Genomic DNA, 23,046 nt, shown 5'->3' on the forward strand with positions numbered 1-23,046 from the left:
CAGCGCACTCTGAGGAGCAGGGAGGGAGCTGGGACTAGCATCAGTACTCTGATGGCCTTTGAAAAAGGTCTACACACTTAGGAGCACAAAGCCTCTTAGAATAGCTTGTTAGATTGCTTTTTGTCTGCTCAAAGGAGATTTTTGCCTATTTTGCCTGCTGTAAGACAACTCAGCAGGGTTGGGAAAAAGCTATTAAGGACCATCACAGCCTTAAACTATTCTCCCAATGCCACAGATGAATCATCCAGTGATTCACCCAGAGCATCTGAAAGCTAAATGACTTTAATAATACAGTCCAGAGATTTATTGTCCAGCTTGAAAGGAACACATGGGATCCCTAGTTGGACAGAATCCTGCAAGAAATTGCAAAATGAATCATGTGGCACAGCCCATGTGCGCTGTGCAGGAGTGGGTTGTGCTGATCCTGCCCCGTGCTGGGGGCAGAGGAACACAACACAGCAAATCCTAACCCTCTGCAGGCTGCAGTATAGGAAGAAAAGCACTACCTCCCTCATTTTCACTTCACAGATCCATTTGATAATGGTGATGTCCTTTTCCATTTGCTTGCATGGTTCTCATTAATTTCAGGATCACTACAGATCGGACACTAGAGCCACTAGAGATAAATGGGGAAGCAAGAAGGGAAGATCACTGCTTCCCATGCTCCCCTTCTGAGAAATTTGAATCAAAGGAAACTTGCTCTCCTGCCCCACCTCCTTCTTACACCACTTTTGGGTTGTTATGAGGCTGGAGAATTCAAACAAGATACTTACGGTGCTTCTGAAAATACAAATTTTCTGCAGGCTGGGGGCAAGAACAAACTGTATGTCAAACTGAATGCATGATTTTTTAAGACGCTTATGAAGTGGAAATTATTCTGACCATCTCTACCACACACTGTAATAGAATAACCAGAGGAAGAGCTATTTGGTAAGAAAGGAAGGCTTACATAGCAGAAGAAAGCAGCAACACCACATGTATTTTGGCTCCAGACTCTGCAAAAGGCTCCCTGCAACCAGAAACCTCGAACTGGTGCAAAGCAGCCAGTTCTGCACCTCATACCTGGAACACGCCTGTAATGACTTTGCTTCTCTGTACTGCACTGTCTGCCCACACTGAACCCTGCCCTAGCCATCAGCAAACCCAAACTCTTCACAAAATATCCCATTTACGAGAGCCTAGATGGTAACAACCTTTCCTTTGCTAGCTTGCCATATGAGATTTTAGGTATTGGCTGCAGCCAGGTGTCTCCATCTGAACTCCACGACTTTTTGCAAACATTGCTATTTCAAAGTCAGACTTACTGTTATAACTTTTCCCAAGATGTCTCAGATTCTTTTTTCCATGAAATCCTTATCATCTTATTTAATGGTAAATATAGGTATCTACACTCCGTACTCCTTGACTTTAAGGTAACGCAGACACTGAGCTTTCCTTGTGGTCGTACCACTGTCACCAGAGAGAAGAGTTGGGCTCTGCTCACTCAGCTCACCCCATTAGGACTCGTTAGCCATCCCCTGCCTGGTTCTCTCCCGCACCTGCAGATGAAGCAGATGCTGCTACCTGTTCCAGAGGGGCCCTGAGGATACATCTGCACACCTTTGCATCCTCTCTCCCCACTGCTTGACGAGCACATACAAGGAGGAAGTCCCATTAAGGACTTCCATCAGGACGCAAGAGCAGCACGCGGATCTGCACACAGCAGAGATGAAAGTGTACAGTCTCTGCACAAGGACTGGAGCAGAGGCACTGAAGACCTGGCTGACGGCGATGTAGAGCTTCATAGAGAACCGCAAGGAGTTGCACATCTGAAATGTGCATGTTTAGGACTTGATGATCCTCGGGGCTCCCTTTAAACTTGGGATATTCTATGACATTCTATGTCTTGAGATGCCCCACAAGAAATTCACTTCAGCCACGATGCAAGATCTGACACCTCAGATACCTTCTTGCAAACCAGTTTTCTGCGGGACCTCTGGCAGAAAGCAATTCCCAGCCTCTGGAGGGAGAAGCTGCAGTGATGTTGTGCTGATGCACCCTTCTGCACACAGGTTGAGCTTGAGAAAAACAGAATTTTCTTCTAAGCCCACTGCTTTAAGCAGCAATTATCTGCGTGAGCTGAACCCTGCTGCTAAACCTCCCCATCTAGGCACTGCTGAATGCTCACAGCTTCCCTGCAACCAACCAATTTCCCTTTGAGTCAATGCTGTTCCTTCCCCAGGCAGAGCTGACTGGGCCACCTGCAGCCCTCCTCCGCACACTGCCCCCCAAGGCACAGCTCAGAAATGTGCTCGCCTGCCTCAGCCCTTACAGAACTGCACCCATGGCAATGGGGGTTCTAATCACTGCTTGGGTGAAGGGCAATCACTAGTAACTGTTACCTAAGAAATGAGTTTGGTTAAGATGTGTTGAAGTCCTGAATGTGCCAAACGAAAAAAACCCACATCTTGGCACGCAGCACAACACGCTGGCTGGTATCAAACTGAAACTGCTGTGGGACACAGTCAAAAAGGTACGTAGCTGACAACTGCACCCACCACCACGGAAATTTAGAAGGTCTCTGTTCCTGTTATGCATCCTATTTTAAAAGCACATTTTAACAAATCAAATCACGTCAAACCTCAGGCTGCCCACGCTACAAGCCTGCACTTCTCCTGCAGGAACACGGCGCAAAGAGCTGACCTCAGGCTGCTTGTCCCAGGGCAGTGCTCAGAGCAAAGCCCTGCAGTGCACAGCCTCGGTGACGCAGCAGCTCAGTATGCAGTGGGCCACAAAACACTCAAAATGCCCCAGAAGGTTTCACTGAAGCACGCAGACCTGCACCCATCCCTGCTTGCTGCTAATCTCTCATCAGGCAAAGTGAGTACTTGGTTGCAGCCGTGCTGCAAAAAAGGGAAGCAGAATTGTGCTCACAAAGTCACTAAAGGCTTCAGAAACAAAATTACTACCGGGCAGGATGAACACAGATACAGGAGATCCTGTTTGCATGTTTACTTCCTTGACTACGACAAACCCAAGAGCGTACAGGCATGTTAATTTTTTTTTCTAAAGAGTGTGAGGAGCATGAAGTCAGATGAATCTTAAGGAGGAGACTGACTCAGCTGAGGGCCTCTGCAAATGACTGCCCATAGATCACCTTCCATGACTCACAGGTGTATCATAGACAGCTCAAATGTGTTCTGGTCTCACTATATTTGCACTGTATCTGCATCATATCCGCATGCATCATAACATCACAGCCACCTCTACAAGAACACATCCCCATCCTTTAGCAGAGGCGCTGCTGACAGCTGAGAAGGTCTCCAGTACAAGCTGTGTGATGCAAGTAGTGATGTCCCAAGCAGCTCAGACGCAGAACATTCAGGATGACCACATAATTGACAGCCCAGCAAAGGTCTGAACAATCTGGGGCGATCTGATTGACACATTAGACAAAGGGAATGTGGTGATGTGAGGCACCGTGCTCTTACCTGCACCTATATCAGGTGCCGAGATGCATCAGTTCAGCCAGAGTTGTGCTCTCCCTTTTGGGCATCTAACCAGCAGTAAGCCCTCTGTCTCAGCTTGCGATGATTCCTGGTCACGCGCTCACGGCTCAGCCCTGGGCAGCCTTGTTGCACCGCTGTCTGGACAAGGGCTGGTTCCTGCTGAGGGCTCACTGCAAAGGAAGCAAGGAGCTGGTGAACTTTCCATCCCATTCGGTGCTGCTCTTCAGCAGTGCACCGAGCATCTGTGGGCAATGGGGGTCGAGGTGTAATTGATGTTGTGCAGGCTGCTCTACCCACAGTAGCAATGTGCAAGGAAGGAAGCTCATTGGGAACAAGGTGGGATCTTGTGCTACTAGCAACATGCTGGGAGATGACTCCCAAGCTAGCTGAGGAGTTGGTTTGACCCATCCTTATTTCCATCCCCTGTGCAACTCTAAACACAGAGGACACAGAGGTCTCACCAGAGATCCATCCTGGCTGGGATTCCCAGTACAGTGGGGAAGGAATAAGGAGTAATAGAGAGAGAGTCAACCACAGGGAAATCATTCCCCCACTGCCACTCGTGCTCAAGCTTTTGACTCAGTGTGCTCAGAGCGAGCTTCCTCCCCACCCAGCACATGCCCCTAGCTGCTTCCCCTGCACAGGGCTCTGTGTTTCAGCTGCTTCCTGGCCTTGCTGAGTGGCAGGGCCTTCCCTGGCAGCCCCAAGCCCCTCTATCCCAGCAGACACACTCCTTGCAGCCAAGCAACTTCTACTCACTGCATCCAAGAACATGAAGCAATTCAGAGAACAGAGCCCACTGTGTAGCTGTCATTATGACAGCCTCAAAAACTGGCATTTCTCTCCATTTTAAGCAACAACCAAAAAAAAAATAAAAAAAAAAATACATGAAGGCTATTAACCTGCATTGTGACACATAGACACGTGCACAGGAGGAGCAGCAGGGACTGGAGTGAGGCCCAGTTCCTCTACACTCACACTACACCAGGCCAGCCCCAGCCCTTATGCAAAGCTCAACTGCTGCAATGCCAAACTGCAGCTCCAGACACATGCTGAACCCCGAGCAGGGCTGTGGGTCTGCACACTGTGCCTCAGCAGCTGTTATTCTTAGATCTTACAAAGAATTAAAAAAAAAAAATTAAAAAGATGCAATGCATTTTTCTCTTTTTTTTTTTTAGAAGCTCTGCTATGTAAATGATTTCTACTTGACCTCATTAAGGAAAAAAAAAAAAAGAGAGAGAAGTTAGAGAATGCAAAGTCCACGTGCTGTTATGGGAATTGAAAACTTATTTTCTCCTCCATCTTCCATTCCAGCATCTATAAATAAAGGCCAAAAATCCCCCTTTTTGGGCAATGCATAAGCCTGGAAAGAAAGTGCATAAACACAGAGCTTAGGAGCAGACTTCTGGCCGCTTCAGAATGAGGAGCAGTTTACATTTCTTTAACTAAAGCACCGGAAGGTACAGCAATGATTGCTCTCCACTTCAGCATGCAACAGGCAGGATGCTGAGCTGCCAGCAGCCTGTGCTCTCCTTGGCACAGTGGGACCACATCCTTGTAAAGTGCAAATAAGGAAACAACAAATGTCCTATGATATAAAGGCACTGGGACAACCAATGAAAATAAGAGGTAGGAAGCTAAAAATCTACTAGCAACGAGATACAGCTCGTTCACAGAAAACTTGCTGAAAATAGCCTGCAAGGCTATTATAACCCTAAGCTGCAAGCATCTAAATTAAGTTAAAATGAGATGACGTGTACTGCGTGGGTCTCACCTCTGCTCATGTCCCATGCATAGGAGAAGTAACCCAGACTAGACCAATGCCTGAGCTCCTAGGAAAATACGTATTTGAAAGAAGTCCTCCCTGCACCACTCTCATTCCTTCAGACACTGCAATGGGTTTGTTGGGTGACACAGCAGCCAAACCCACTCACCCTTGGCAGCCCCTGTGGGGACACTCCCTGACCACATACATTGCTGGCAGCTCCCTGGGCTCCCGCTACCTTCAGACAGCATCTCCGGACCCTGAAGCATCACCACTGTTAACTTCCTTCCACTGAAACCCCATGAGATCACATCAAGAAATACTAAAGTTCAGAGAAACAAGAAGTGTCTGATCCAGCGCTGGGAAGGCACCGAAAAGATGTCTTCCCAAGCTCCACGATCCCTCACAGCTCCGCAGTACAGCATTAGGACACACAACGTTTCCAAGGAGTAATTAAAAAAAGACTGTGTTAATACAACATAACCTTTCCCTTCCTTTTTGTTTGTTGATAACTCCTAAAATTACCCAAACTGAACGCTCACAGGAATTTTTGCTATTTTGTGCAAAAGCACCATTACATATAAACAAGAAAATGTAATGGTTGTTTTCCCTTTGAGGAAATCACTCACACAAGAAGCCTCCCCTCTTCTCTTCAGGGAAAACATGTTTATAAAATCCAACTGGAGTGGAAGACTTCAGGCACACACAGTACTCACCACAGGCTCCAGCTTACAAAACAGCACCAACTAGGCAGTCAATGTAAAAATAAATCCAGTTGGTTTTTGTTCTTTTTTTCATGCTGTTGAAATCAACATCTTCGTGGCTTGGTCAGAGCTTCAAAATACTGCTTATAATTCAAAAGGCATTTGGCTGTTACCACTTCACCATGGTTGACATAAAGTGCGCGTCTGACACTAAAAATGGATCCACTGGAGATGGTGTGACAAAAGACAGCCATGCAGCTTCTCAGCCGTGGAAGAGAAAAGTGTGCTGACAGCTGAAAGTCAGTGATGTTACTGCAATAATAGTTAAACGCAGCAGAATGACACAAAAAACCTTACGTTCTTAATACCTTGCACTTGGCAGCTGGAATTGATGATCTTTGCTGTTCCATACTCTGTATTCCTCTACCAATTTGTAGCATACACTACCATGTAACAACATAAGCCACTGACATCACAGGCCATCATAAACCATCAAGAACTAGTAGTTCAGGTTTGCCAGACCAGCATGTTCCCCATGTCTAGTTTTGAAACCTCCTGCGACGATGCCAGCATCAAGATGAGGCAGTAATTTGTCTCAGTTTCTGGGGAAAGAGCCCTCCCCATGAGCTCATTGCCTGGCCATAAGCCCAGGAGAAGGGCTGAGGACAGTACCAACAGGCAGAGCTCTGGGAAAGTTGTCATCACCTCACCTGGCTCCACAGCTGTGTTTCCCAGTCTTCCCCCAGGTGGGTTACCACCCCATGAGCTCAGCAACAATCCTGCCTGGCTGTCCCATACCAGCTCTGCCCAGGAACCTCATGGCAATCTTAAATAGCTTCAACTGAAAGAGATGGGAAAAAGTGAAACTCAAGCAACTCATTCCTACCTCCTACTGAAGGAAAGGGACCAAGAAATCATAGAGCCATGGGGTGGTTTGTGTTGGAAGAGAACTCAAAGACCCATCCAGTGTCTCTGAGGCAGGGACACCTCCACCCAATCAAGCTGCCAGGATGCCATCTAGTGTGGCTTTGAGCACCTCAAGGGATGGGGCAGCTACAGCTACTCTGGGCAATCTTTTTCAGTGCCCCACCACGCTCACAGTAAAGAATTTCCTCCTTATATCAAATCTAAATCTCTCCTCTTTCAGTGCATCTGTTACCTACTGTTACAGTTTTCCATGTGCTCAACATTTCTGATATGAGTAATGTAGCAACAGAAGCAGGTCAGAGGGGACCACAGCAGACAACAACTAAACGAGGTAAGTGACAGTAAGCATAGAAAAATTACAAAAAAATTAAATCTTCCCTCTTGGGTGAGTTAAAAAGCAGAGGCAGAAGTTGAAGATCAGAGACTGTGGCAATGATGGAAAGACAAGCATTTGGTATGATGGAAACCCACGTTCTAGGGAGAGGGTGCAGATAGGAATAAATAGATCTTGAAGACACAGCAATGATTCCAGCTCCACTGCCTTCTACCCTGTGGTTTGCACCTCTGGAAAGAGATGGGCTACATGGCACTGCAGCCTGTAGGGTGGCTTTCCTGGTCCCTTCTGACCCAGCCCCTCTGGGTAATTTATCTACATGATACTTCTATGAAAATAAAGGTAAAGCTGGTCCTTGGAAAACACACATGAATCCATAAATTGTAAGATGGTGAAAAGGCTCTGCCCTGACATCATGAAGAAAGTGCAAAAAACTCCCAGTTCTGCTAAGGCAAGACTGTGCCAGTGGTGATTATATGCATACGCTGTTCTCCTCATAAAGCAAATGAAAATAACTCTAGCATCATCTGGGTTTCAAAAGGACAGTAAGAAACAAGAGACAGTCTGACTTAACTGTGGACATGCTCAACTGAAGGAAAAACAATGTTGATTTGAACTTGAAAGATTCATTCATCATGAAAATGCTTTAACATTCATCCAGGAGAAGCAAGTAGACTGATCATTTAAAACTTGTCCGTTAATTCAGATAATTACTACCAAAAACACTTGCAGTGAGGATGATGATTTCGGAAGGAGGAGTTTGGGAAATGGGAATCTTCACATTCCAAGATAAAAATCTGGGATAACTGAATGCATCCTACATCTGGTGCGGCTGACCCTGGCACTTTGCAAAAGGACTCTGAAAAGGGAATTTGTCAATAAATAAGCACCTGAGAACAGTGGAAGGTATTTTGACAAGGAAAGGCAGAAATAAATTGCTTTCTCTTATTTCTCCTAAAGAAAAGAGTGGGGCCAACATAAAAAGTAAGATCTACACTTGAGCTAGACTGCAGATGCTGAAATAAGACTTTAAATAGAATACCAATTGCATGGGAGTTTTTTTGCACCTTTTTTTTTTTTTAACCAAACATCGAGTCACGAGCAGGAAGAGCTTTTTTAGAGAGCAGCTGGAGCCAGTTTGCTCTACATCATCACTTAATTTAGCAGAAGGGCCTCGGTTGAGGTGAGCAAAGCCCTTAAGGCACAGTTGCTGCAACTCTGTCCCAGCTGAGAACAGGACAAGAGGAGCTCACCTGCCTGGTTCCAGCATTTGGACAACACGACTGCTCGGCAGAAGCAGACAGAAAGCTAAAAACTCCTCAACTATTCCAAAGTGCTGCAGATAAACCAGATTTCTTACCAGCATTTCACGCACAAACTTCCCCAAATCTCAGTTCTACAAGATTGCTAGCAAAGTTCATCAGTTTCCAGACTACTTTGCACCACTGCATGTATTTAGCACCTGAGAGCTATGACCTCACTCACCCCTCATACTTTAGGACCCAGATTCCCCATCCAGCCCCCTGGTCACAGAAATCCCCAACACTCATTTCAGGAGCTGAAGCATCCCAAACCCCATCCAGGGGTGCCAGAAGAAATAATTCCATCACCCAGGTGAAGCAGTGTATGCGCATGCACCTGTTCCAGCACAACAACACAAGTACTTGGTAGAAACATATCCTTTAGCAACACAAAAGCCACAGCACTTGTGCCACATCCACAGGACAGCTTTCCTATCACTACTAGCCTGCAGAGCAGCTTCAGGAGGTGCCTGTTTCCAACAACCACACTGCTTCAGCTCAGGTTCTCTGCATTTCTCCTCCTTCTCCTTTGACATCTGCTCCTGATAGAAGCAAGCTGCAGCAGCACACAGGTGGTGCCCTCCCCAAAGCACTCCAGGTCTCGTCACCCATATCTCACTGCTGAATCCTGCTCTGTGACCCCCTACAGCAGGAGAATCTCAAGTCTCTTTTAGAGCTCAATCTCTTGCAGCCCCTATGCCTGCACTGCACTGAAGCGATGACGCGTTTCTCCCACTTCCTTACATTGATAGAAAACAAAAGCACCTACTGTTGCTCAACATCATCACAAAACATTTGCTTTTCCAGACTGTTTCTCCCCTCCGCCTTTTGGAAGGGATTTTGGCAGAACAGCAGCCTCAGCTCTTGCTCCCCACTAGGAGCAGCGTTGGGTGATTTGGGAGCTGAACTGCACACCATTCCCAGACAACATTCTGCCCACTCAGGCATTCTCTGCTCTCACTGGGCACTGTGCATCCTTCCCACAGACCCCTAATCACCCCCAAATCCACACTGCTGAAGACACTGGTCTTTTACAGTAGCCACAGAAGTGTACTAAGCCCACATTTCTCCTGCCAATGAGATTCAGAATTAAACACAGGTGCCACATGAAAAATTAGGCCCGGCTGCCAAGCTCACAGCTCTAGAAAAAGCACTGAATGCATTAGCATACAGTCACATTTTATTTTTAATATTTTTTTTTAAGCAATCAGAGTATCAGGTTTAAGGTCCCCAATTCAAGACAGGCAACTGTCTTGATTTGTCCAACTCAGGACCTGAAATCCTCAGCTCCCGCTACCCAAGCTAACCTTGCAAGCTGCTGCCCATTCACAGAAAATCCTCACCACTGATTTGGGTGCCGAGAGAAAAACAAAATACAATCGAACAACCACTTCAACATTATTCTTGTCCCTTCCCCAGACTCCAGACAATGCTCCAACTCCATGTTAGGTGCTGCAGTCAGGAAAGACCTGACCCAAACCCATGCAGTGATGCTCCGGACTGCAGCATCCCCAAGGGACAAGATACTGGCGTGGATTGCATGCTTGCTGTGCTGCCTTGAACCTCCAGCTGCAGGGAAGGGATGGATGCTGGCTCTGGTTAAACTAAAAGGAAGCCCAGGAGAGCTGGCTGAACAGCATGCTACCATTTAGGAATATAAAAAAAAAAAAGGTTCCTACCTTACAAAGGCAAGATTTTTTAGATGCAAATTGCAACTTCAAGCACACATTACAGGCTTCACAAGGAACTGCCTAAAGCTGCATTAAGAGACCTGGGATGCTTTGGGTTTTTTAGATTCTAGAGGACATTGAACTAAGTCAGCTCAGCTCCACATATGGGGCCAGAGAAAAGAAATGCCATCACAAGGTACCACATGACTTGGACAAGGCTCAGCCATCTCTTACCAACCATCCTTTGTACTCACAGCAAACACAGGCGAGTGCTTATTATTTACCTGTGGCTTAATTGCCCTCCTCACTCAAAGTCATCAGAGCAAGAGCAGAGATGCATCCAACAGCTCAGAACACCAGCAGTTTGCTTACGACAGCCCAACCGTTTCCACTAGCAATTATCAACAGTCAGATAGCATCAGCAACCCAACCTGAGAGTGCTTGTGCAGCTCCTCCTCTTCATGCCATCGCTTCTCAAGAAGGTTTTCCACAGCCACTTTGAGGTTCAGAACTCAGACACCAGGGAAGGAGCAGCCCAGCAGCCTGTGGATGGATGAAGACGACCTTTATGTTTTACGCAGGAGTTCATCTGCTTATCTGTACCATCTCAGAGATGACAACATTTGTGGGAAAGTCCCAGATTGCTCCACATAGTGAGCTGCAGATGAAACCACTCCACACAGACCTCAAATTCAGGATGCCCTTCTTTATGCCGAGCTTCTATGGGATTCTTAAACAGCAGCATTTCTGTCTATTCCTGTGTACAGTTTCTTTTACACTTCTTGTCCAAACTCAGTTTTCTGAAAAGCTGAGATCTCACAAATCACATTCTCAATTGCTTTTCAAAAGCAGGTGACATCTCCGTGCCTTGGAAAAGCCCTTGCAAGATACACCCAGTTCTAAAATCATATCCACTTGACACCAAAATCCACCATCAGACACAAATCCAGCAGAACACAGGCTGCCAATCCCTTTTCCCCTCCCCTCAGCAACACATCTTTGGCTGAAAAAGCTTCTGCAACTACAAATGCTTTCAAGAAATTGTTATAAAAGTTTATTGAGACATGGTCATATAAAAAAATACATTCTTGAGGAGAGCTGCAGCTGAAAATACCCAATCCCCACACCCATTCTTCAGAGAAAATATTATCAGATGTCACTTCCCAACGTTAAAAACATATTTGTTTGTTTCTTTTTAAATTAAGGTTGGACTGTGAACACTGAATTTTGTTGCTAGTGATCACCACATGGGTACCTTCGATCCTGATGTCCTTTGCTATTAATTCAGTCTCAATCCATGCCCTCTGACTTGCAGGGAAATAGCATCTAGCCACCTGTACCGAGTTGCAGTGCTTGTGCCATCCAGATTTATCTTTATTTTTTATAGTTCAGGATATCGAGGCGGAGAACGTGGGAAGGAGACAACGTCAACAAGCAGATCAGCAGCAGTGCAGAGTGAGCATCAGCATGTGTGGGTTAGAAAGCATGTCTCATCCAAACTGCGTTTGGGTTTGATAGGGAAATCCTCTGTATGGGGAGGTTAAAGGGGAAGCTCAGCTGCTGCCCAAACCTCTGGAGGAGGCCTTCAATGCTCAGTGGGCACCAAGAGCCACTCCATGCTCCTCTTTGCAAGCACTACCACAGAAAGACGTGGCTCATGTAGTGCCCATCAGGTACAACCTGCAGATGGAGATGATTTATGCAGAGACAGGCATTTGTTTAATAAATACTGCATATGGCCTTCTGCTAATTTGTAACAGTTCATCAACTCTGCTCATTTCACAGGACCCCTGCAGTGCTATGCATTAATAATAAAACACATTTTTTCTGACAGCTCAAAGAATATTTTTAACATGAAAGTGTCAGCATTATCCTCTCAAAGCTGAGCCATCCTGGCTGACAGCCTCATCACATTATATGCAGAAACCAAGCGGGGCTCTGAACATATCTCATTTGCACCATACAGGCCCTCCAAAAAACACATCTGAGCCCCAACACCAGAGCTGCTAAAAGCAGTACACACCAAAAAGCATCACCTGCTGCCACAGAACAGACTAGCACAGGCAAAGGCCATGCTTAGTGCTTATAAAAAGGACAAGAAACAGCATAAGTCAGAACCTCTGGTTTACCAATTTGCTTTAAAGAATGGCTATCTCATTCAGCTTGTCCTTACTAAAGGCTGTTGGCAAATTCAAGTTCTAATGTGAGCATGGAACAGGTTAGGAACAGGCCACTTGCTTGTCAAAAGGGTGAAATAGAAGAGATGGCGGAAAAAAGTAGAGTACTAATAAATTTTTTGGCCTCCTAACCCTTCACATATATACACTGTGTCCCCATTTAGTAACTCTCAGAGACATCGAGAAATAGAACTGAAATTCTTCCGGTTCCTTACTGTGGTGCCCAGCCCACTGGTTCCATTCCAGGCCAGCACCTTGCTACCCTATGTTCTCACTGCCCTTTGGGGGATGCATCCAGAAACCCTCCCAAAGAAGAGCAGAGCCTGAGCAGCTGCTACCTGCAGCAATGAAAAAACTCTTGAAAGTGAACTAACCTGGAAAGTGATGAGCAGGAGAACAGGCAGAGCTATGGCATCAGCCTTTTAAAACTTCCTTCAGGAGATGCACCTGAGAGTGGGGTGAGGTGAGAACAACCCAAGCCTTGTTGGGTGACCTCCCTGTGCTGTCCTCAAGGAGGAGATCCCGAAGGATGTCCCGACTGCGACGCAGCCCCACGGGCACAGCCTCCCCTCTGCACATGCAACCCAGAGCAACTCACAGAACTTGCCCACGTGGTGACATCACTGGGCGTCTAAATAAAGGAAGCTTTTAATAGAATTTCCCACTGACGGGCTTAATCCGGTAAGCCCTGAAAGCCAGGGCTTCATCAAGGGACGGAAGGAAAAGGGAAAACAATAACCGCCCATCTTGGGGCCAGGCAGGTAGGCGGTGTCTTGGGAAAGAAACCAAAACAAACCAGGATTGACTGTCCAGTACCTGTGCATGGGATACGAGGCACCTGCATGAGCAGCACTTACTGTCAAGGAGTTCTCTCTGCATTCATTTATTTTCTTTTTAAATCAAAAAACAGCTCCGCCTATTTCTGCACCAGGGTAGGGAAGAGAAGGATGAAGTCGAGGAGAGGTACGATGAGGATAGGAAGAGAAAAAGCTGAGCTTGAAGGCTGAATAACACACACTTCCACATCACAGGGTCTTTCTGGCTTCATGTTCGTGCGGCAGGTTCTACACTTCCTAAAAACAAACCAGAGTTGTCCGCATATTTAGATGGCTCCTCGCTGCAAATACTTCCAGGACAAATCATCAGCAAGCAGCACGTCCTGGAAACTCTCACAAAACACCAACGAAACCAAAACCGCCCAGAGGTTCAGTCAAGTTCACATGTCGTGCTCGTCATCCTCTTCTGTGCAACTCTTTATCAGTTCCACAATGCCACGAAGCAGTTCCCCTTCCTCCCTCTGCTCCTCCAGCATCTTGGGCCGGGCATCCACATGGAGCGCCTCGCAATCGCCAAGTGACTCATGCTGCAGTAATGCGGGTGGGAACGGCTCCCATGCCCAGCCTGTAAGGACACAGCCTTTTATGGTATTTTTAGAATGGAAGTTGTGGTGGTTTGTAGCACTTCGCCTTTTGTTTTGCCTGGGAGAACAGAGCTAACACTGCCCGTGCCCCAGGACCAACAGTGAGGAGCCTGTACAGGTTAGGAGTGAGACAGTACTGCTCTCTGTGGTCTCTCTTGCCTGCAGTGCCACCCACTCCACACAGCAGGGGCATGGCTCTGGCCACAGCTCCAACACAAGGACACATATTGTACAGTGGACACTGTAACTGGCAAAACCATTTTGTAAGAATTCCTTCCCTGCATCCCCTGAGCTCTGCCAGCCTGTGTATGGCAGTAGGCTAACAGTCCTGATGACAGCCTCCAGGGGAGAAGCACAAGGAGAAGTACACACTGCGCCTGCCCTCAATGGGCTTGCAGCATCCGACAGGTGGATGGTGCTGCAAAGGCAACTGAGTCCTATCTCATCTGTCTTTTCCTCGGTGCGAGCTGAAACTTAGGACTGCATCTCTCCCTACTTAGCCAGCATCCATGAAATCAACTCTTTAGACTTTCATCCTGTAATATTTAGCTGAAATGTTATTAGGAAAAAGCAGGCAGGTGTTGTGCTGAGAGGAGGCTACCAGAGACACAGACACTGAGCATGTGGTAGGAGTGCTACCAGGAGCACTGCTCCCCAGATCCAGGGACCTCAGCACATGTGGCTTGAGCTTGGCAAGACAACACAGCCTGCTCAGGGTGCTTTTTAGGAGCTGACACTCACACATGGGGTAACAGAGCATCCCAAACACTGAAACAGGATTCCGGTTTTAAATGAGCAGCAGATCACTTTACAGACAGCTCTCTGCTCCTTTCCACCTGAAGCACTATCTGCTCTAGAAGAGGAGGGAATGACAATTTCTGCCTCTTCAAGTATCTCCAGTCACAACTCCAAACAGCAGCTGATTTTAATCCTTTCAAAACTGTTATTCAAGAAGAAATTAGATGATAACCTGTACATGCATAAGAAGACTAGAAGAAGAAGAGTCATCAGGATGAAGGTAGTAGTAATCGATCCTCCTGATGCAAAGCACTGACATCCAATTTTCCTTTCACCAGTACCAGGCAGCAGTGGAAGCAGCTGGCTTACCGTGGGACGGTTACGGAGCTCACCGCAGCACGGCAGAGGAAGTGCAGGGAGCGCCGCTCCGGGGCGAGGGCTGGAGCACAGCAGACAAAGCAGAGGGGAAGTCAGGGGGAGTTACGCACCAGAGAATGCACAGCCCACTACGTACCTTGGAGGCAAGCCAGGAAGGCGAAGTCTATAAACAGCAGCACAACTCACAGCAAACCCCTCCAGCCTTAAGTGCGAATTGAAAGAGAGCCTTAACAGTGATTTGGTGTAGTTGCAGCATCCATTGCCCACAGCACTATTCACTGTCCCAGCGCCCAGCTGCTGGGGTAGGCACACCTCGGAATGAGGGCACGGTCCTGCCCCTCGCTGCACAAATCCCCAGTGCATTTTTTGAACTTGCACGTGTCCAACGCATGCCGACATTCATAACGCATCACGCTGGTGATGATCTCAGAGCTGTTCTGCAACCGCCACTTTTGGTCTCCTAGGGGGACAGGCAGAACTACCCAGATGGTCTGGGAGAGAGACTGCTGCTCCCTCATACATCTCCAAGCTCAGGGAGTCTTCCTGCAGCTAGGCAATGCATAGAGACTACAGAATTAAAGTTCAAAGAAAAAAAAAAAAGATCACGTGAAAGGCTCCACCCTGTTCGAAGGAACACAATGAATTTCCTGCAGTCTTCAATGGCTACACATAAAGCTAAAAGCCTTGCCACAAGGACCACAACATCACCCAGACACTAACTCACCTTACTTCTCAGTCCTGCAGAGCCAGCTCAGCCACAGGAAAACAATATTAACTCTTTCTGGCCTCATTTTTCATAATTCAACCAGTGGCTGTGCACAAGCAAAGCAAGTCACTCACCTTTCACAATCCTTCATTTGGACCAGCATTATCAAATCTGATTAAAAAAATACCAACAAGAGGAAGAAAAACAAATGCAGAAAAGTACTGAACAAAACAACAAACCCAAAACTGCTCTGTCCAGGAAATGGTACACCCAACACTTATCTGGGACTCAGAAATTCTACACCTGGCCCCCCTGCCCTTCACACTTTCATATGGGGCTGGGCAAAGGGAAACCTCCTGTTTGGCACCCTAAAGCTGACAAAGCAGACAGCAAGTATGCTTTGCACCACTTTGTAACAGCGCTTTGATAGTGAACACCCACAAAATAGAGCTTTCCCCAGCCAGCAGGTTTCTTTGCAAGCCTAAAAGCATCACGCATCAGCTCCTACAAAGTCTTAATGCAGATGCTGGGCTGGGACAAGTGGAGCAACCTTGGCTCTGATGCAGCCCAGCTATCTGCTGGTTATGGCTCAAAAGGGGCAAAATCATCCTGCTGAGCACAAGCTGCTCCTCCTGGAAGTGGCACATTGAGCACACTGGACCAACCTCACCCCTGAGCTGTCAGCGGCTGGAGCTGGTCTGCAAATTGCACACTGATAGGAGGCTTCAGAAGCCTTGCACAAGAAAGCAGAACGAAATAAAACCTCAGCAGGGCTGGTTCTCCTTGACATGTAATTTCTCCCCAGGCAGTACAGCACAGTGTGAATGTGGCAGCATGTTGGACAGGGAAAGGCAGGACACAGGCACTGTGCTGGCACATGGGAACGCCCCACAGTAGGCTCTCTTTGCCCAGTGGTTGTCTGTGCAGTCCCAACACAAAGCCTCTAAGTGCATTTCAGGCTCAAAAGTCAGCTGAAACAGGTCCATTCTCCCCTCCCACTCCATAAATACGATCCAAATTGGGTCATCTCCTAACAATATATGAATGACATTCATTTAAGCCTCTGATGCCGTGCTGACATAAGCTGTGTCCTTTCACTCTCCTTGCACTGTGAGTGCTAAAGATGCTTTTGTACAACTCCTGAAGTACTCCATTTAAAAACCATGGTAACTAGAGCATTGCATTCAGTTGCTCTTGAAAAAAGCCAGTCCCCTTTTCCCTCAATAGGCTCTTGGATAGCTCAGGGACAGACAGAAAAACACTGCCTGATTCAAACTGCTTGGCCCAATGGCTGGAGGTGGGATGCTGTTGTGCATCACTCACAAAGTGCTGGGGACCCCTTGAATGCTGGAGGTCAACTTGTGTCCAAGGTGAGACAAGTCCTGCAGTGTTGGGTGTTGTGCCATAGATCTCCTACCTGGTTCCTGAAGCCAAGAAGCAGCCAGAAGTCAGCACAGCTGCAGCATTAGATGGGCAATTCCATGAATGATTCTTTCCAATATCCCAGTGCAGCAGGCAGTGAAGAAAAGAAGAAGCAAGTCTTGCTGTTATCTTTACACAGCAGCAACAGTTCAGTGAGTTTTGGTGAGGTTTTTCTTGCTAGTCACAACTCTTAGGCATTAAAAACACTTCTGCACTTCAGAATCTGGAAGTCTGTCTGCTGGCACCAGCGGTGTCCTCCTTTCTGAAATGGAAATATTCAGACGTGTGGGCACGGAGATCGGATGGAAAGAACAGGGCAGTTCCCACTAAAAACACCATTAAGTGGGAAAAACTAAAGTGAAGAGGCCCTCTCAAAGAAGGGACATTTGTCTAAAATGGAAGGCCCAATTATTTGTTTTTCTTTAAAAGGAAAAATATTCATAGCTCTGAGTTCATTACAGAAATCATATGCACCAGCAGCAGAAAGTCTAACGCCTTAAACATGACCTCACTGCTGCACCTCCCCTGCATGCCATTTTAGCAGACTTTTTTTTTTCCAAATCCAACTACACACCGTTACGGAGCCACATTCCAAGATTTAAGATTTTAAAATTAGAAGTCTTTTACCACAATGTCTGCAAAAACACCCTGCCAAAAAAATGGTACAGCATGAAAAACAAACTCTACCCTGTTAGGCAGCTTGTTCCAGGAGTGAAGCACAGAAAGATGCTCTGTGCCTGTCTGTGGGAACTGAACCAGATGCAGGGGATGTGAGGTGTGCTCCCATTTCAACACAGCATGTTTCAAGTCATTGCAAATTAGCTCAGGGGTCACTGTACACCAGCCCAAGGAAGAGGCCAAGGGCATATCAACAACAGAATGTGCACTCACTTGCTGGAGATGCAATCTTGTTAGAAGGCAGCATAATGTCTTGCCTTAAAGAACACCTTTGTGAAAAGGAAAACCAAGGTACATAATGCTTAACTGATTTCCCATGCAGACAGATGAAATGAGACTCCATCAGCCAAGCAGAGACACAGCTGAACAGTGGGCCACAGATAAAGCATGCCATATGGGTCAGTACGCAAACCTACGAGAGCCTTCCTCTATGTCTGTGCCGCTGTATCTAAAGCCCAAGCCTGCTTACTGATGGAGGTGTATTTCTGTGGGATGCTCCTTATGTCCAGGACATGACTGCTACCTCCAGCTTTCATGTAAAAAACAAGGCACAGCTTCAGCAGAGGAAGTAAGGACTGAGCATTTCAGCTCCCAGTACCTGACTGGAGCAACCACTGGTTTATGGGATTTTCCACTTCAAAAAAAATATACATTTTTCTGGCTAACAAAGCATCATCTTTCCTAAGACAGATGGCTGTTATGAGAGAAGGGAAAGAGGTGAACCAAGGACAAGCTCTGACCAGTTAATTCTGAATTCCCTAGTTCTGCTGCTCTGCTCAATCCATAGCCTTAGTTTTCAGCAGGACTAGAACAGGAGGAAGCTTGTAACAGAAAACAAGAAAACCATTTGGAGAAATTCTCACCATCCACACTCTGCTCCACAACAGCCTGTCAGTGCCTGAGATTATTTTCATGGGAGTTTTGTTTACGAAAGAGCACACTCTTTGAAGTCCAAAAGCAGAACGCTGTGGTAGATCACAAAATATTAATCACGTATCTGATCACACAATGTTTGGGGTGGGTTAGTAACCTGCTGTCTGAGAAAATAAGTTTGCTCACAGTCAGGTTTATGAACGTTTTAGCAATTGCCTCCTCCTCCAAGCAAGCTGCCCAGACCTGCCCCCCCCCCGCCACATTTCCTGGCTGCTGTGGTTAATGAGATCTCTGCAACACATGCTTTGACAAACACTATGGCAAGCAGGGCTGCTTCAACCTGTGATAGGGCTTCTTCCATCCCTGTGCAAAGTATCTCTGTCCCCAGCAGCAAGCTGCTGCTGACAGGCACTACAGGTGCTGCTCTGCCTTCCTTTCCCTGTGGGTCAAACACCTTAGTAAATGAAGATTTCACAGTTGTCTAAGAGTATCACTGGGAGCCTGCTCCAGGATCACAGGGACACCAGGTTCCTGATTGCAGAGGTCTGGCAGTCACTTTCCTTGAAGCATAACACTTGTGATCCTCCGTCCATGCTCTGTTCCTCCAGCAGAGGAAGGGCAGATCCATGTCAAACCTCAACGCTACGAGCAAACTTTGGTTTTGTGTTGCCACAAGATTCTTCAGTGGCATGAAAGAAATAAAAAATTCCTCGCATTTGCAGCAAGAGATGGAGAAGTCTGCAGTGACCTTGGTTTCAAGAGGAACACACTGTTTCCCAAGCCAATGCGTGTAGCAGCCACAGAGATCTGTGGCTCCGGAGATGAGCCTGGCTCCCAACCCCAGCCCCTATTGGCAGGCAGTCATGCTGACATGCCCTGTGCCTGTTCCCAGAAGCAAGGATCTCCCACTCAAACATGCTACACTGCTCAATCCCTGTGGAAAAGGAGGAAAACACAGATATTAGAGGATGGACAGCAAGCCATGATGGCAAGCAATTTGCTAGCCAAGCAGAAGACAGTCACAGTCATGTGCATGTCCTTTCAGCTGCTCCACTGGCACTACTTCATTCAGTGAGGTGACCAAGAGATCTCTTGGCCAGAGATCTACCGTCTCACATCTGAAACACCACTCAACCTTCCTCTTCAACAATTTAAAGATGCAAAAAACCCACCACTGTAAGGATTGCATAATGGCAGCCCTTGCTTATCAGAAGACCTGGAGCACAGGTGACTGCAGCCTGGTTTCACTGAAGTAACATCACTCCCATTCTGCCCCAGGTAAAGAACAAATCCTGCAAGCGCAGTGAACACAAACCTTATAGGAAACCATGAGGATATGTCAATTCAGCTTTTTCACTACTGTCTGCATTTTCTATAGCAGAAGTCCCTTTGACATAGGTTGTAGGAGCAGACCTGGCCGCTGCAAACACAGATCACTTGTCTGCTACTGACTGGAATGTCTCCAGTGACTGTGTAGTCTTAGCAGAGAGCTCTCAAGAACAAACCACAGGGACTATCTCAAAAACATAAACAAACAAACCAAAAAAAGCCTTTGTATGACAAGTATAAAACCACCAGAAACGCAACCTGTCCTGCAACCAAAAATGCCAATGCTTGTCCCCAGACCAAAACACCAGCTCTCCATTAACAAAGCAAAGTGGTGCATGTGTGCAGTCTGAACTTCTGTTAAGGGTGCCACGTGACTGCCCAAAAACTGAGAAGTTCCCATCAGCCAGGAAGACAGCTATTTCCTCTGCATAGGCCCACCATCAATTAGTCACCTCAGTGCAAAGGAGCATTTGTCATTTATAAAGGCTCTCCCACAATACTCTTTTGACTGTATATCTTCTATATTGTCTAAACAATATCAGACACTGAAGCTACTTTCCAGCATTTCTGTAGCACCTGTACAGTAACTGGTCAGACACCAGAAGATAAGGAAGGCAGAGGGCTTTAAACATCACACTGGAAAGGTAAAGCAAGATAAAAAGAAAAAGGTTCACCAAAAGCAGTCATCCAGTTTCTACTCTATGCATCTCTGATCCCAACACAGCTCACCACCAGGAAAATACAAGGCTTCTACCCAATTCCCTTGACTAGTCACCTCAACAGGAGCTCTCATCATCCATGGTAACTTGCACAGCTCTCCTCTGCCTGCAAAGTCAAAACTAAGTAACTACTCAAATATGCAAGAAGTAGGATTACGTGGACGCGCAAAGAAAGTCTTCGCTGAGAAAAGACCAGAAAAAAACCCACAGTCAACACAGAACTGTCCATCCCCCACTTCACAGTAAATAATGAAGCTGCCAAAAAAACACAGCATTTACTGCAGAGCACAACAGCTCTCCGGGCTTACTTTCCCCATCTGACAGCCTGCAGGAAGGCTGTACTGTCAATTCACTTGCACGCATTCTAATTTCCATCAAGCAATCTCAGGAAGTAGCACTCCTGCACTGGATCCTGTGAGTTGGGTTTTGGGTTGATTTTTATGCATGTGGTTGTCAGCTCTGGCAATCTGAAGAAACGGCTGGTTATTTTATTACCACAGCATTTGGAAAACCAAAGCAAGTTCATCTGCAGCTTTCAGTACTTTTAACTGACTAAGTGCCAAGAACAGACAACTTCTGTCCTCTTCTAGGTCGTGCTGTTAGCAAGCACTACTCTCACTTCATTTTTAGCTGGAAAGACAGTGTAAAGGCTAGACAGCTACAGAATTGAAAGGCAAACAAATTGCCTAATGTTTCAGTAGAATGCAACATGCCACAAAACTTACTGCTTAGTAATAGGTATGGGGTCATGCATGCGTGTTTCCAAATTCCTTCTCTTTAGTATATGTTCCACAAATCCTCCAGAAGAAAGTCAATGCAATAAAGCACTGGAACACAGGAAATTCTACACTAACACAAGGAAGAACTTCTTCACTATGAGAGTGAAAGGGCACAGGAATAGGCTGCCAACACAAGTTGTGGAGCCTTCTTCTCTGGAGACATTCAAGACTTGCCTGGATGCCTACCTGTGTGACCTGCTGCAGGGAACCTGCTTCAGCAGGAGGTGGGACTAGATGATCTCTAGAGGTCCCTTCCAATCCCTACAATTCTATGATTCTGTGAAAGCACAGGACATTTTTTCAATCAAGCCTGCAATTAATCAACTTCCTCCCTGACTAAAAGGTCAGTCCCACCCATCTCCAAAGCACTTGCCTAAAAGCAGACTCCAAAGCAGAAAGGTCAAGGCAGGCAGTGTATCATCAGGAAATATTCAGCCCTGGGAATCACAAAAAAGCCATGTATGTGCTGAGGCACAAAACGAAACAACCTGAAGGAGTCACTGGTTTCATGCAAAGTATGTCAGGAATGAAGAATGTCTGTTCAATACTCAATGAAACACAGTCGGACGGCGTAATAAAGAGTTACAAGAGAAGGAAATTCTTCTTTGTTACACAAATTGAGCTGTGGCATGTTCTGCTATTTAAATCAAATTATAGAAACCATCTGAAAAGTAACTTGCAAATGGCTATAGAACAGTACCATCAGCAGCTGTTACAGCCTGTGACACATCCTCCTTCTACTTCAGCTGTCTCTGGGCCAACGCTGCCCAAGACGGACACAGGCACATCATCCCCACTTGAGCTCCCATGCATTGCCATAGACACTTACCAAACCACTTTGGAGTGGACTATGCCAGAAGGCTGTAAAAACCAGCACACACACAGGGAATACAAAGACACCACTGTGTCATACCGCTGAAGAAAGCTTTTTTAAGCAACGCTTCTTCTCTGGCAGCTGAAGCACCAGGATCGTGACAGTGGTTCCAAGCTGCTCCTCCATTTGATCAAGAAAGTGGCCATGGTGAACCCTAGCACCAGCAAGCCTGCCAGGCTGCTCCAGGGTGGCTGCTGGTGTGTTTTTCTTTCAACACAAACTCTCCTCACTAGCAGCAGAATTGTTCACGACAGAGTTGATCCAATTTAGAGGTGCTCCGTCAGAAGACGAACACAGTAAAGTCTGAGAAGTAGGTTAGTGGATCACACGTGGGATATCTGCACCTCCATCGAACCAGAAGCAGATGCAACACCAGTAATGTAGAGCAGAGCAACGATCCTTGTCCCTGCAGAAGCCAACCATCCAAGACAAACGAGCAGCAACAAAATCTCTCTTTGAGTAGTGAAGAGGTTTACATGTTCTGTTTAAAGAGAGATAATAACCAGAGCTTTACTTAGATCGTTCAGTTTGTCCCCCAAACCTCAGCTGCTTCACCAAGACACCTTGTCTGCCTTCTGCATCGATGTCAGATGATGTGTGCATGCAGAAGAGGAAGCACCAGCTCATTGCTGTAGCTGCTTTTCAACTGGGTTGACCAAACCTTCCTGTTCCTCTGCAGTTACCCTGCACTTCCCACTCCTGGTGTCTGCTTCAAGCATCTGTGTGCATTGCAAGCAGCCAGGCACTCTCACATCAGGTTTCTC

General features: G+C 46.6%; 1 protein-coding gene across 14 annotated transcripts in view; it reads right to left on the reverse strand.

The window, feature by feature from the left end:
• LOC116239022 (USP6 N-terminal-like protein) overlaps window positions 1-23,046 on the reverse strand; it is a 67,641-nt gene that overhangs the window by 19,999 nt on the left and 24,596 nt on the right. For 4 of the 14 annotated variants that reach the window (XM_031609009.2, XM_090140665.1, XM_090140667.1 and 1 more), the window contains 3 exons: window positions 17,026-17,292; window positions 10,621-10,732; window positions 3,471-3,658 (listed from right to left, as the gene is read on the reverse strand). The exons of 1 other annotated variant lie outside the window; for it this stretch is intronic. The gene's annotated coding sequence lies outside the window, so the exon portion shown is untranslated. 9 more of the 14 variants (XM_031609013.2, XM_090140670.1, XM_090140669.1 and 6 more) reach the window with 7 other exon arrangements.

This window comes from Phasianus colchicus, chromosome 5, assembly GCF_987193195.1.
Source record: "Phasianus colchicus chromosome 5, bPhaCol1.hap1.1, whole genome shotgun sequence".
In the NCBI taxonomy this organism is placed as follows: domain Eukaryota; kingdom Metazoa; phylum Chordata; class Aves; order Galliformes; family Phasianidae; genus Phasianus; species Phasianus colchicus.